The following is a 12617-nucleotide window of genomic DNA, read 5'->3' as shown; positions in this document are numbered from 1 at the left end:
CTGGAGAAAGTGAGATGCTCAAAACCTTTGTTTAGAATTTTCAATTAAATTAAACAAATAAACAAATTAAAACAATTGTATACCCTTCCCTTATTAGTAAATGATATCTTGTCTCTAGTACCTATTGGGTGTGTGATCTTAGACAAGGCAGTTTTTGCATCCTTTTTTCATCCAAAAAGGCACAATCCAACTCTTTGTATTATTTTTAGAATTAAGTAAAACAATGGACAGGAAGTGCCTAATACTGTACTTGGCTCATAATATACAGTTAACAGACTTAAATTCTCTCCCTTGCTTCTTCCCTACTACCCAGTCCCTTTGACAGAATGACTTAAAGATGTCTGTAGAGCAGACAAATCTATAATTTCACCCATATTAAAGCCTTTAAAAACTGAGCTCATAGAAGTAGACAGTAAAATAGTGGTTGCTAGTGTCCAGGGGCATGGAGGAGAAGAAGGGATGACGTAGAGGAACAATGGTTAATTCACAGTCATAAGTTCTGGTGTCCTACTATACAGAGCATGATTTTCCTTAAGAATATTGTGTCATATAACTCAAAACCTCCAGAAGAGAGAATTTTTGAATGCTCTTGTCACAAAGAAAAGATTAATGGTTGAAATGATAGGTAACTTAGGTATTCTCGGTTGATAAACACATAAAGTATAAAGGAACCAGTGTCACAGCGTATCCAATAAAGACATTCAACAACCAGGATATGAACTGAGAAGGGGACAGTCTTTCAGAGACAGCACAAAAGTCCGTTTTGAATTGAAAGATAACTACACATCTTCTGATTTGACACAGTTGTCGGTGAAAACAGAGCTTCTCTTGGACTGTAAGTTTCCTGAAGGCAGCACCATGGCTGACAGATGTGTGCCTTCCTCATAGAACCAGAATTTCAAAATAATTTGCAGCTTGGATACTGAACTAGAAAAGTTTTTTCAAATCATGTAATTTTGCAATAATTCAATTCAAACAACTTGTGTGTTTTCCAACTTGCAATCTTGTTGCATTAGCCATCCATTAAGCACAACACTTGAAGACCTGTAAAATCATTGTGATGAGACAAACTGTAGATAACATGAAGCCATAGCAACCCTAACCTTCACTACCTTCTAATACAATGCTTTCCTGTCAACTATTTACCAAGCACCTTCTAAGCAGAGCAGAGAACATGCAGTTTATGTATCTCTGTACCAAAGGGAAAATTGAAGGAAAACAAAGCTTTGAGAACTTAACTACTCAAATAATAATATCAAAATCACATATTGAAAATAAAAATAAATGAAAACAGGGCTGGAGAGATGGGTCAGCAGTTAAAAGTGTATACAGCTCTTACAGAGGACCCATGTTTGGTTCCTAGCACCCAGGTCAGGTGGCTTACAACCATCTAATTCCAATTCCAGGGGATCGAATGACCTTTTCTGGCCTCTGTGAACACTTGACTCACATGCACACACACCCCCACACACATACACTCAAAACTAAAAATTTTAAAAACCCTTAAAATTATGGGGCTGGAGAGATAGCTCAGCAGTTAAGAGCACTGACTACTCTTGCAAGGGACCTGGGTTAAATTCCAAGCACCCACATGGTGGCTAATAACCATCCATAACTCAAGTTCCATGGGATCCAGCACTGTCTTTTGACCTCTGAAGACATTGCACAACATGGGTGCACTTATACACATGCAGGCAATACACTCATACACACAAAAATAAATAAATAAATAAAAATATAAAAAAGAGGAAAATTATAAAAATGTCCAATATATCTAAAACAGCAAAAAATTTTCATTTAGTCATCACAACATTGTAATGAGTTAAATATTACTAACTCCTCATGAATAGATGTTGAAATTCAAAAAGCAAGATATTTTTCTAAGTATAGATCTTATAGTCCACTGTACTCTCAGATCCCATTGCCATGTTATTTTGCCAGAATTTCAATTAAAAAGCATAGAAGGATAAACATGCAGTCTAATCACAATCTTTGTCCTAAATCATCTTCTGCTAACCAAGGATTTTTCTTAACAAGGAACCTTCTGAGAAGAAATTCTGATAAATAATGTATTCCCAAAGCCAGTCCTCACAGTGAGTATGCTTGGACAGGACTCGCAGTGATTTTCTAAAGGTCATCAGTTCATGCTAGGTTGTCAGCTCTTTTTCTTCTCTTTAATGTCCGTTTTCAAATAAGCAGCAAGGCACAACTCTAAGGGTTAGAATTGTTCTGGGGTAATTAACAAGTGCTAGAACTTTGTTCAGGTCACCAGCTCAGATCCAAAGATGTACCACTGTCTTCTGCTCACCTGTGATTTCAAGCAGCAATACCAGACCCGCATCTTTAAAAAAAAAATTAAAATTAAAATTAATTGAATTTTTGCAATTTTCATATAATTTGATGATATTTAGATCATCTCCTTCATCATCACGTGCTCACACTGCCCTCCCCCTGGCCAATTCAATGTACTCTACTATATGCATAATATGACCTATAGAGTCTGATTTATATCCCCACATGTCCCTCAGTGTGGGTCTATTTACTGGAGCCTGGTCAGCTCACCAAGAGTCCCATCCCTGTAAGAGATTGTCTTGCCTCCTCCTAGCAGCCATTAGCTTCCAAAAGTGCCTTTAAATTAGCATGCCCTCACATAAAACCATTTGCCCCTGCACCTTGACATAGAGATTCTAGTATGGAGTCAGCTGTGTTTCATACAGTCAGAAGACCAATGAATACAAGCAACTGCATGAGGTGGGATGGTATAAATTCCTTACACACACACACACACACACACACACACACACACACACATACATTTAAGTGTGGGACAGGAGGAAGGATTAATATATTTAAGTGTGGGACAGGAGGAAGGATTAGAGTGAGCAACAGAAATAACTGAAAGAAGAGAAATGGTGATGATACAAGTTTGATCTAAGTTAGAAACAACAGAAAGAGTAGCCAAATGGGTTAATAGCTGAACATAACATAAATCATGGATCATAAAGGTGAACGTCAAAGCAGAAGGTAGTTAATTCAGTACTCATTTGTTGTTCATTAGTCTTTCATTATCTTCAAATTTTGCTTTGTTTTTGGTTTTTTTGAGACAGGGTCTCCCTATAGCCCCAGTTGTCCCGGAACTCACTGTGTAGACAAGGCTGGCCTCAGTCTTATAGGGATCCACCTGCCTCTGCCTCCTGAGTGCTGGGATTAAAGGCGTGCATCACTACACCCAGCTCATCTCTGAGTGTTTTAAACATTGTCTTAACATATTAAGAAAGATGATGGAACTAGGTGGATTCAATAATATCTGTAGATAATATATTAATTTTGGTTTTTAGGGTGGACCAAATATGCTTGAAAAGGGTTCTTTCTGTTTGACTGTGCCTATATATTACATGCTTTTCACTACTTACTGTTGTGAAATGCCTTGTCATATTACCTATGAAATGAGATCTATTATCTCCATTTTACAGATGAGAAAACTGTGTGACAGAAAGACAGAAAGACATTTTTTTCTAAATCTTTACTCTTCCATGACAGAATAATTCTTGCACATTTAATGTAGATAAAATATTTTAGTCTAAGAAAAAAACTTCACAAAAAAGAAAGCTACAGTTTTGTTTGCAAGTATTTAGCAAGGCCAGTACTGATCCAAAAAGTTGTGTGATATGATGGATATAGTTGTATTTCGAATCCTCTTAATAAGTGGATTAGAAATAAAAATTTTATTTTCAGAAGTAAAGGATGACAACATTCTCTTACCTACACCATGATTACTGCAGAAATATAAAACATTTCACAAAGAATTTAATAATGTAATGTTTTAAGTGATTTTATTCCAAAAGCTAAGATAGTTCAACTGGTGCTTTTTCAGAAATGGAAGCAAAGCTGTGCTTTGGAGCAGACACAAACATAATTGGAGGAAGTGATGAACTAAACCACATTTACACAAGCATCTGAAAAATGTCTATGAGTCCTATCTGCAGTACCCTATTGGTTTGCTTCCTGTCTTAGACTTGCTACAAATCCCCTTGCTAGATAGGAAACATAGTCCCCATCTCCATCAGTCTTTCAAATCAAGTTCCCTCTTGTGTAGAATGTTTGAATTAAATATAAGAATTCCTCAATTTATCTCATTATATTTTGAAATCAGAATTTCAACCAGTATAATAAACTTATAAATACAGGAGAGAGAGAGAGAGAGAGAGAGAGAGAGAGAGAGAGAGAGAATACTTATGCATCTGTCCAGACCAGAGTCTGTTGCAGTGATGACCAAAAATGTGGCACAGAGACTCCTAAATATGTTCTCTGGGGGAAAATTGAAACTTTTAAATGAAGTGGACTTTCCCTCTATTGCATATTTATTTCTCAGTCAGTCATAGGTAACTCAAAGTCATTTCCAGCTTCTTGAAAAGTAATTCAGAAAATAATTTAACATCTCTTATAAAGTCTATGTATGGTGTGTGTGTGTGTGTGTGTGTGTGTGTGTGTGTGTGTGTGTGTGTGTGTATGTGCGGCTGGAATGCTGAGCATTTCAGGAAAAATAAAAGGCACAACTCGCTATACTTTCTAGGAAGAAAAGAATATTCTGACTATTTTAGTCTGCTCAGGTTGTCATTACAAAACATCATAGTCTAGGGCTGGAGGTCTAGGGCTGGCTCAGTGGTTAAGAGCACAGGCTGCTCTTGCAGAGGACCCAGATTTGATTCCGAGCACCCACATGGTGGCTAACACCTGTCCATAACTCCAGTTCCAGAGGAATCTGATGCCTTCTTCTTACCTCTGCAGGCATTGCATGACACGGGTGCACTTACATGTGGGCAATACACTCATAGACATGAAATAAAAATAATAAATAAAAAATCATAGTCTAGGTGGCTTGAATAACAAAATGTTATTTTCTCATGCTCTGGAAGCTAAAAAATGATGCTTATAGGGCCAAATGATTTGGCTTCTGCTGAGGTCTCTCTTCCTGTCTTAGATACTGTCACATTCTTGCTATCTCCATGCATGACTTCTCCTTGATATGGGAATGTGGGTGGAGGGAAAGATCTGGGTATGGGGATGTGAGGGAGAGGGAGGTCTGCCTTCTTATCTCCCACCTCAGATGTCAAATGTTTATTGATTAAATTTGTTCTTTGATGAATTCATACATGTGTATAATGTTCTGTTTACTCTCTCTTCTAAATCCCTTTTAAAAGTTTCCTTTTGATCCCTGTCATTTCCTCCCCTAATTTTAACATATAACTCCATTTTCAAATTTATGCCTTTTTGTTTTGTTTTGTGACCTGCTGATTTTAATCTAAATTGTCTATGTGACCACTGATTTGGAACTATTATCCAACAGATCCTGGTGGGCTCACCTCTGGGTACCCACACAACTGAAGACAATAACTTTCTCTCCTCCAGAATATGTAAGTAGTCAATAGTTCAGCTGGGAGTGGGAGGGGCCCGCTATTGACGGGTCCAGTCTTGTGCAGATCCAAGGCAGGCAAGCAGTCTCCTTTTGTGAGATCATAGCTATGCCACACCCTGAAGGTACCATTTTGCACTCTTCTCCCTATCTTCTGGCTATTACATTCTTTCTGCTCCCTCTTTGGCAATGTTCTCTGAGCCCTAGAATTGGAGGTCTTAATGTCCTATGTCATTGGTGTCTATGGTTATAAATTTCAATATTTAAATGGCAATGAGTCTCTGCACTCATCACCATTCACTGCAGAGAAGCTTCTCTGATTAAGGATGAGGGTAGCATTGTTTATGGCTATAAACATGAATATTTAGAATGCAGTTTGGCACCATATCAATTTAGCTTTACAATAGTAGGGAATTCCTCTCTAGGGCCTATGATATCCACAGCCATGAATTTTTGACTGGGTTTACAACACCAGGCACATATTCCTTCCTATGGAGAGCTTAAAAGACAATCCAAGAGTGGTTGGTTACCCCCAGAACATCCATGCCACTATTTCACCAGTGGGCTATCTTCTTACAAGATCTCTAATCCCATCACGAGGACCCCACCCTGATGACCGTATTGATTCCCAAAGGCCTCAACCTCAAATGTTGTTATACTTGAGGCAGAATTTAGGGGTGGGGACACTAAAACTTCAACATGTGAATCTTATGGAAACACAAAAATTCAGTTCAAGGCACTGACCAACAATTAGTTCCAGACAATCCAGTGAATAACATACGAACATTTTAGCCGAAAAGTTTTGAACTTTTCCTGTTAGTTGAAGACCTGAAGTTTCATTTCCAGCCTATCTGAAAGCAAAACATTTCCAGCTGTAGAGCACAGGCACAGAGTATCCAAGAAAATAAACTCCACAGTAAAGTACAGTGGGCAAGTGGTCATCAAAAGTGATCCAAGAACTCTCAGGGCACCATAAAAGTCCTACCTAGCCCATGAATGATCTCTGCATTACATAAAATAGTCACAATTGGTCATTTCCATCTTCTATTCTAGCATGAACTAATAATTTTCTTATCAAATCCCTTCTTCAAAAGTTCTAATGAGGGTTAATTGTGAAAAACTGCTTTGATGGCTTCTTTCCTGCTGACAATGGATTCTTTGGCTTCATCCACGTGGCCTGAGGACTGAACTATTTTCTAGACATGCCCTTAAGCAGTTATTTTCATGGCATCTTGACATTTCCTGTCTACAGAAGATGTGAAGGTTATCAATCCTATATAGCATGAGAAAAAAATTGCATATTCTGAAGGAGATAGGTCCCAAATGACTACATAGGGTGCAATTTCCACAGGAATAACTTCTCTTCACTTGACCTTCAACTATTCCCATTGCTACAGAATCTCCTGAAAATAAACATTGCTCATAAATTTTTAGACTTCCCTCTGGCAAATTAGCATACTCTTCTCAATCTCAAAAGAGGAAGAGCTAAGAATAGAATCTCCTTTTTTCCTTCCTCCCTTCTTCTCTCTTTTCTTTCCTGCCTTCCTCCCTTTTCTCTTCTTCCTTTCCTCCTCCCTCTCTTGCATTCCTTTTTTCTCTTTTCATTTTTTCCTTCTTTTTCCCTGCACCTAATAGACTAGTTCAGAGAAGCCTGTTTGAACTAATGCATAGGGCTCCCTAAAATGGATGATTTGCTGGACAGTGATACCTGATCACCTATATATAAAAGTACTTTCATAGGTAAAAAATGATAATGTTACTGATGATTAAGAATGCACAGCCAACCATCCCATGTCATGTGAAAATGTGTCCTGATATAAAAATCCCTTTTAAGACATCTTCACTGCCCTGCATAATAATCTGCAAAAGAATGTTAGCTATTGGCCTTGGGCTGAGTTGTAGTGTCCTTATCTAGCATGTGCAAGGCCCTGGGTTTGAGGTCAAGCATCAAAATAAATACAAATAAACTAGACTACTAGCCCCCACTTTCATGTCACCGTACCTTTGCCTCGATCCCATGGTTTAGACTTAGTACTGCTAGGTTTTACTGACTGATTTTATAACATTTTATAATAACACATTAACACCTACATTACAGTGCTCAAACATCTTAGCATTTGATCTTGCATGGGCCCCCACTTCCTGTTTTGAGAGGAAGGCTTAACTGTTACCATTCAGTTCTTTGTCTGATCACTTTTATGCTGGCAGCTTTCTGGCTCACCAGAGAAGTAAGAAGGAATATGTGAAAATTGTCTTTAAGTGGTTACTAAAGCAATTAAGCAGTGCATGAGATTAAAATGATATCACATTTTATAACAAACTAGACTTCTTAAAGAACTGGAGGACAGAAAAACAATAAAATGACTTCAAAATTAAGGTTTTTCAGAACTCAAAAAACTGTTTTTATTCATCTTCATATGCTTTCAGATCTTTACCTCCTGAACTTACAGCTCCCAACTTTCACACTTTTGTGTCCCTGAATCATTACTCCCTCTGTGTGAAGTGCTTTTCTTTATTCTTGCACTGGATGAATACCTGGGACTATACCCAAAGTAGTCTCTTCCATGACATCTTTCCTAACTTCTTCACTTCTTCACTAAACTTGTGCTTGTAATTAATTCTTGTCTCATGTATTTCTTTTGGTCTGACTCTAAGGCTTGGTTCATAGTCACTTTCATGTGTCTAACATCTACTAGAGTGTCTTACTAGTATATATTAGATGTTCAGAAAACACATGTTGAATGCAAAGGATTCAGAGTGCAACCATCTCTCAGAAATTTCAACTATCTCCCTGCAGTGGAATGTAACATTAGCCATCTTAAAATGTGATATTCATTATTATTAGTAAAGGAGCTGTACTTCAAGCAGGCATGAAAGGAAGAAAAATCCCTCCTTTGCTCATAGCAGGGAGGTCAGGTCATTCTCTGTTCTAAGGATGAGCAAAAATCAAACACAAAACTAGTAAAGCCAATTTAATTATCTTGGTAGTAATGTTATTTGACTATAATTATCTGCTTCTACTACTAATAAAAAAGAAAAATATACAAAATAGGCCATCTGTCTTCATAAAACCACATTTTAAACAATCCCAAGGTCCTTACTCCTTCCATGACTATCATATCTCTAAGGTGTCAACAATAAAACTTTAGCTCCTGGACATTTCCTCTAGCAAATATAATAAAATGGAAGACTCCACTAACATTTTTCAGTTCATAGCATATCGCTAAAATGTTTAATTTTTACAAATACATTATTGGAGTTCTGATCGATAGTGGTTTTCTTTGAGAATTATTTAAGGCTCTCTTAAATGATTATGCAATTTTTTAAAAAAAATCTGTAATTTGTTAAAGAATAAAAGTGTGGATGTCATGAGCAGCATGAGAAAAACCTATTCTTAGCTGAATAGATCATCTATATTTGATGACAGGCCAGTGTGAAAGAGTGGTACAGAAGACAAGAGATCATTGGATCAAAAACTCTAGAATTTTTCTAATCCTTAAAAGATTTTATGGTTACCTTTTCAGAAGGGGGAATGTTAGAGTAGCCAAAAGCCCCATAAAAATAAATAAATAAATTATTTAATTAATTAAAGGAGAAGAGTACATGAAGTTATCAGAAAAAAAGTGATGGGGAGATACAAGAGGAGTTGGAGAGGAGGGAGTGGGCATGGATTTGATCAAAACAGCTTACATGCATGCATGAAATTCTCAGTAAATCATTTATTTAAAAAAGAATATTTTTAACCAAAGACATCAGCCTCTTACAGCATTAACATGGCTGGCTTTTAGTTTATCAACTAAGGTATGTTCCTCCCTCTCCTCTACTGTGTTTGTTCATTTGTAAAGTAGGGGCCTTGTAATATCTTCCCTAAATGACCAAGATAGGCATGTCCAAGACAGCAATTCAAAACCGAAAGGAAAAATCTAGGATAAAGAATACACTAGGTGTGACCACTTGATAATAGTCTCTGACTGGTGCAAAATGAGCTTCTTTGATGAGTGGTGACTGGGATACTTGTCTGTAAATATAAGGATACATATTTTGCACATAGTAAGAAATCACACTAGTCTAGCGATATGACAGTCTTCAGTTTTTTCCTAAGATCTATGACCACTGCAGCCATGTGTATTAGGTTATGTTTACAGTATCACACTTGAGTTTCCTCCCATTGAGTGGGCTTTTAGTCAAATTAGGTATCTGTTGATTGTCCCCAAGATAAAAGTGTCACTACTGCACCAATGACATATGCTGTGTTGGCCATTGATGTGGTTATTTGGTCTTGAAGCTGGTGTTGGATCATCCACTGATGTTTTCCCTTGGCACCTTCATAGAACTCTCCAAAGCTATGAGAGCTGCCTTCAGGGGAAGTGGTTTCAGTTGCAGCTCTATTGCTCCAAATCCTGTGTCTGAAGTATGTTCTGTCTTTGGCAGTAAGCTATTATTTTCAAGTTCTGGGGAGGCCGTCAAGGGCTTTGGCAATAGCATGAGTAAATTTGGGAGTCTCTTGGACCACCCTAACCAACAACTCAAAGAAAGGTATCTTAGTGTCCAGAACTATTTCTTGTTATGTAGCCTTTAGCTATGCACATGGACTCATGTAGAGATAATGCATGTATAATTTGTCAGTAGGTAGTTGGGCTAATATGGTTCTCTCTCTCTCTCTCTTTTTTTTTTTTTTGACTAGCTAGACATTATTTATCTCTCTTCTCTCACTGTCTAACCCTTCTGCCATGGTTTCCCCATTTAAAGTGTCCCCATTTCCCCCATTTCTCTCTTGATAATACCCATTTCCTATGTGGTCTCACCTCTCTTGAGCTCCTTTCCCTTTATCCACAAGGTTTCTTGTATAACCGTCCCATCCCCCTCCCACTTAAATAATCCCATTTTTATCCATTTCTGCCTTAGTGACCCTTGTTTTCTACTGTTCTTCTCTCTCAGGTTCCTTCTTTCTCTTTACCTCCCTGATTACTTTTCATTATTCTGGTTCCTGTAGTTATGCCTGGATCCATACTCACTTATAAAGCTTTCATGCTAGGATCCACATAATGAGGGGAACATATGTCATTTGTTTTTCTGAATCTGTGTTACTTCACTTAGTATAACAGTTTCTAGTTCCATCCATTTAGCTCCAAATTTCATGATCTCATTTTCCTTTACCACCTACAAGCTCCTGGGAACCTGGTCATATGATTCTATGGCAATGGTGTCAGCATACACAAGTCTCATGCAAACTCAGGAAGACAATATCCCAACAAGAACTTGGAAAATGAACAGCAACCCCAATCTTATCTGAAGGAATGTTGGCAACTGATTGCTGCTGGATGAAGAAGAGCTGATCTTCCTAAAACAAGGAACTCTAGATAGGCTGACTAGACTCAGTGGGTGGACTAGCACTGGGGAACAGCTGGGGGAGCTGACAACACAGTGGACAGTAACAGGGATTACAGAGTATATGGGCTCTAGTGGAGGGGGGTTATGGGAGAGTTCCTGGAACTGGGGTTGCAGATGGTTATTAGACACCATATGGGTGCTGGGACTCAAACCTGGGTCCTCTGTAAGAGGAGCCAGTTTTCTTAACTGTTGAATCATCTCTCCAGCCCAATAAGCAGCTCTTTGTGATTGATTCTTCACTGATGAAATGGGAGATTTGCAATACATATAAAGCAGTTGGAATTTCTAAGCTGGAACAGAGTCACCAGAACTGAATGTGACTGCACTTGCAATCCTAGCATCCAAGAGCTGAAGCAGAAAGATTGCCACAGGGTTTAGACCAGCCTGGGCTACAAAGTGAGTTCCAATCTGGCCTGAATTACAGGATGAGTCCCTTTTTCCCAAAAAAGAAAACAAACAAAACCCAAAAAGGTTCACATGAACAAATTAGCTCACAGAGGCTGGAGAGATTCTCAGTGGTTAAGAGCATTTTCTGCTCTTACAGAGGACCCAGGTTCAGTGCCAGCACTCACGTCAGGTGGTGACTCACAACCATCTATAATTCCAGTTCCAGGGGATCGAATGCCTTCTTCTGCCCTCTGTGGGTACTAGGTATGGATGTGGTATACATTTGTACTTGTGGGCACTTACACATACACATAAAATAAAAATAAATATATTTTTAAAAACAGCTTACAGTGGCATACAGCTGAAGAGCCATTGTGGAATCTTCACACACAGACTGCTGTTTCTAGCCTACTGTACTCTCTCTTCTCAGGGACATTAAGAGAGACATTTCCCAAGATTGAGCACCTATAATAGGATCCTGAATGATGTGAGGTGGATGACATGAGGATAAAGGATGTGTGGGCATCCCATTAATGAGGCAAGGGGGCTGTAGGATGAATTCCATGGCCTTGTGAAAATGTCTCACGAGTGATTCCCACCTTCAAATGTTTGTCATTTCTGCTTCTGGTTGAATAGTCAACATTAGAAACAGGCCAGTTTTTAAGTCAATGAAAGAAAATCAAATGAGCAGAGTCATCACTTCCCTGGTGAGCACAGGTCCAGCATCTTCTTCCAAAGAGTCTATCATGTACATAGAATGACGTTCCTTGGAGTTCCCCAGAGACTAAAAGTCCTCCAACACTGTTATCCTGAACTGTCAGAATAAAGAATGAAAAGGTCAGTGACTTTCTAACATTTTCAAGGACCTAGGTTTAATCCTTACGCTCCCCCCGCATCCCACACACACCCTCAGAGAGTTGTGATGTGACTTGCAACCCCTTAAAGGCAGTTGTGTCACAGGAATCTTTGATGAGCATTAGTTACTGGGGAATGGGCAACTTATCATCAGCTATACAACTGAAGAATCATGTTATTATTTATATTTTTAAATTTATTTATTTTCATTTTGCATGTGTACAAGTACTTTGCCTGTATGTATAAGTGCACCCATGTGTGCAATGCCTGCAATGACCAGAAGAGGTTGTTAAATCCCATGGAACTGTAATTACTGATGGTTGTCAGCCACCATGTGGGTGCTGAGAACTGTACCCAGGTACTCTACAAAAATAGCCAGTGTTCTTATAACTGAGCCTTCTCTCTCCAGCCCCCATAGTGTTTTTTGTTGTTGGTGGTGGTTTTTTGTTTGTTTTTGACAGAGAGAAAGTGTGTGTGTGTGTGTGTGTGTGTGTGTGTGTGTGTGTGTGTGCGAACTGGGGGCTCACTGAAATGCCCGAGAGAACGAGATCTCCCAGGATTCTTTTTCTCC

General features: G+C 38.5%; 1 long non-coding RNA gene across 1 annotated transcript in view; it reads right to left on the bottom strand.

Moving 5' to 3' along the window:
* LOC103739121 overlaps positions 1–12617 on the bottom strand; it is a 56682-nt gene that overhangs the window by 6534 nt on the left and 37531 nt on the right. Inside the window, exons 2-3 of the long non-coding RNA XR_607480.2 lie at positions 11541–12005; positions 2309–2341 (exon numbers count right to left, since the gene is read on the bottom strand). This is a non-coding gene — a long non-coding RNA (uncharacterized LOC103739121). The remainder of the gene's footprint in view (positions 1–2308; positions 2342–11540; positions 12006–12617) is intronic.

This window comes from Nannospalax galili, unplaced genomic scaffold (assembly GCF_000622305.1).
Source record: "Nannospalax galili isolate Female #2095 unplaced genomic scaffold, S.galili_v1.0 scaffold918, whole genome shotgun sequence".
Classification (NCBI taxonomy): Eukaryota; Metazoa; Chordata; class Mammalia; order Rodentia; family Spalacidae; genus Nannospalax; species Nannospalax galili.
The sequence above is the reverse complement of the archived record's forward strand: the minus strand, read 5'-3'. Positions and strand labels throughout refer to the sequence as shown.